The 3,324-nt window shown below is 43.8% G+C and overlaps 1 pseudogene across 1 annotated transcript in view; it reads right to left on the reverse strand.

Moving 5' to 3' along the window:
- The window catches only part of LOC309558453 (uromodulin-like), a 21,219-nt pseudogene extending 18,353 nt beyond the window's left edge, over positions 1 to 2,866 (reverse strand). The window contains exon 1 of the transcript XR_014226191.1: positions 2,821 to 2,866. The product of XR_014226191.1 is annotated as a uromodulin-like (transcript). The remainder of the gene's footprint in view (positions 1 to 2,820) is intronic.
- Positions 2,867 to 3,324: the final 458 nt, after the last annotated feature.

Raw genomic sequence — 3,324 nt, forward strand, 5'->3', positions numbered from 1 at the left:
ATGGGCTAACTTTACTGTTTAGTATTTTTTTAAATGCAGTGAAATGTGATTTTTCAATTTTTTTCCAAAAAAATGGCGTTTTAAAGACCGCTGCGCAAATACAGCTTGACAAAAAGTTTTGCAATGACCGACATTTTATTCTCCAGTGTCTTTGCTAAAAAAATATACATAATGTTTGGGGGTTCTAAGTAGTTTACTAGGAAAAAATACTGCTTTTAACTTGTAAACAAAAAGTGTCCGAAATAGGGCTGGGGCTTAAGTGGTTAAATATTAAGGGAGGCCCTAGATATTACCCCTCCCAAATGAAGGAGCATGGGGTACACACTACACCTCCTCATTCACAGAAAATACATTTTTGTCAAGTCTTTTATTAAAAAAATAACAATCCTCAAAAAAAGCCCCTAGCTGTAAATCCATCATCAATCAGGATGCTCTCCAACTTGCAAAAAAAAAAAAAAAAAAATAAAAGAAATGTCCCAGCAATAACACTAGCCAAATGACAGCTGCCCAAGCTAATATCAGGTACTGTATATACAGTAAGTCAAGGGTGGGGATGAGTTGTGTAAAGAAAAAGGCAGCCACACTCCCACTTGAAGGTACAAAGTATGAAATCTGTTTATTTGAATCCAGAGGATAAAATCAATCCAAGATACAATCCATAATACAGTCAGAGACAGGGGATAAAAGCATAGTAGTTGACGCGTTTCACGGATAAACGTCCGCTTAGTCGTAACCATCCTTTTTCTTTACACAGCTCATCCCCACCCTTGACTCACTGTATATACAGTACCTGATATTAGCTTGGACAGCTGTCATTTGGCTAGTGTTATTGCTGGGCCATTTCTTTTATTTTTTTATTTTTTTGCAAGTTGGAGAGCATCCTAAATGATGATGGATTTACAGCTAGGGACTTTTTTGAGGATTATTTTATCCTCTGGATTCAAATAAATGTTATACTTTGTACCTTCAAGTGGGAGTGCGGCTGCCTTTCTCTTTACACAACTCAGCTGTCTGGACTGCGGATCCTAGCTGCACCCTGCTTTGATGGTCGGGATTGTTTTCTCACCTGAGCGGTTCTCCTGGTTCTTTTGCTGAAGGGTGGGGATAGCGATGACATCATTGACCAAATATGGCCATGGTTAATATCATTGCCCAAAAATGTGCTGTATTTGGGCAGTGATTTCACTGCTATCCCTGCCCCTTTGTTTACAAGGGGTGGGGATTCCTGTCAGTGGTTTCTAGGGATTCCACAAGTTTGAGTGTTTCTTAGGAATCAGTCACAGTGGAAAGCTGTTGTATATGGAAGCAATAGATTTACCACTTCTATGTATGATTTCAGACTCCCATGGAACAGGGGGCCAAATGGGATACATTTCAGTCTGATCCCAGGTTCAGACCAAATCTTTGACTCATCCCTAATATTGAGATAGGGTCCAGTGTCATCAGCCGTACCTACGGGAAGCACCAGGAAGCCAAGGTATAAGCTTAGTATTTTTTACAATTTTCAAAGGTTAATTTTGTTTATTTCTTACACCCAACTTATTTCACTTTCAATAGGTTTTTATTTAAGAGTTTTTAAGAACAGTGATTACTATGAAAGGGTTTATGATTATACAATATACAGGGCTGGCCCAAGACATTGTGCTGCCTGGGTCTAAGAAAAAAAAGCTGCCCCCGGACCAAAAGAAAATAAAAAAAATCACAGCCACCAAAAGGCCCCCACATTCATTATTTTATATCATGATAATTAAAACGAACATTTAATTTATCAGGAAGTCAGATTTACATGCAACAGTGGTGGTGGTTCAGTCCGATGCAGCTGTGGTGGTGGTGGGGGGTCCTGACAGAGGCAGCGGTGGTGGGGGGCTCAGTCCGAGGTAGTGGTAGTGCTGTGGGGGGGTGGTTCAGTCACAGGCTGTGGTGGTGGGGGCGTTAAGTCCAAGGCAGCAGCGGTAATGGGAGGGTTGAGTCAGAGGCAGATGTGGTGGTGGGGGGTTTAGCCAGAGAAAGTGGTGGGGGTTTGAGTCAGAGGCAGTGGTGGTGGTGGTGGGGGGTTCAGTCCGAGGCAGCTGTGGTGGTGGGTTAAGTCAGACACAGCGGTGGTGGGGGGTCCTGACAGAGGCAGCGGTGGTGGTGGTGGGGGCTCAGTCCGAGGCAGTGGTAGTGCTGTGGGGGTGGTTCAGTCACGGGCTGTGGTGGTGGGGGCGTTTAGTCCAAGGCAGCAGTGGAAATGGGAGGGTTGAGTCAGAGGCAGATGTGGTGGAGGGGGGTTTAGCCAGAGAAAGTGGTGGGGGTTTGAGTCAGAGGCAGTGGTGGTGGTGGTGGGGGGTTCAGACAGAGGCAGCTGTGGTGGTGGGTTCAGACAAAGGCATTGGTGGTGGGGGGTTCAGACAGAGGCAGCAGTAGTGGGGGGTTCAGACAAAGGCAGTGGTGGTGGGGGGTTCAGACAGAGGTAGCAGTGGTGGGGGGTTCAGACAGAGGCAGTGGTGGGGAGTTCAGACAGAGGTAGCAGTGGTGGGGGGTTCAGACAGAGGTAGCAGTGGTGGGGGGTTCAGACAGAGGCAGTGGTGGGGAGTTCAGACAGAGGTAGCAGTGGTGGGGGGGAATGTGCCTTTTCATTTTCCTTTGCACATTTGCCAATTACCACCCTCGGAGCTGATCATGAGATCTCACATCTGATATATTTCAGTGTTCACATCTCCCATCTTCCCATGACACCCGAAGGAATGACCTAGTACTGCAGTTCCATACCTAAGCGCATGTGGCCTGTAATTTGGGGGCCTTGGTTTCTGGTAAGCAGCCATTTTTTGTACTCCTCACGGGTGTATTCCTGCTTTACATCTTCCTTGGGATCGAAGTCTCCCATCTGTTATCACCCACCCTGGGACTCTCTGTTCAATTAATTTTTTAGTTGCACAATATTATATACAATGGACTTTTTTTCACTATATTTCACCATCTTTGATATGGACGTGTCACTATCATGATTTATATGAATATTTAATTATATTCTGGTTGGTATTTATCACTACTTTGATGTTAGCGCTACACACTGTATTATTATTGTCATATTCGATTTTTTCTATAGATCAAGTGTATTTGCTGCTTTCTTCTTTTTCACCACCAACTTTTTTCTCATTTTTATATACATCACTTAGCGCAGGATTTTTGGATTATTTTTAATTCTGCAGTCTGACTTATTACTAATATGCAACTTTGTACAGAATTGACATCAATACAGGGGGTTATTATTTGGTAAAGTGACACCAATGATGGGGGTTATCTTTACCTAAAGGGACACCAATGTTAGGCATTATTTTTGCG

Source organism: Pelophylax lessonae, assembly GCF_965119305.1.
Source record: "Pelophylax lessonae genome assembly, chromosome: 6".
Taxonomy (NCBI): domain Eukaryota; kingdom Metazoa; phylum Chordata; class Amphibia; order Anura; family Ranidae; genus Pelophylax; species Pelophylax lessonae.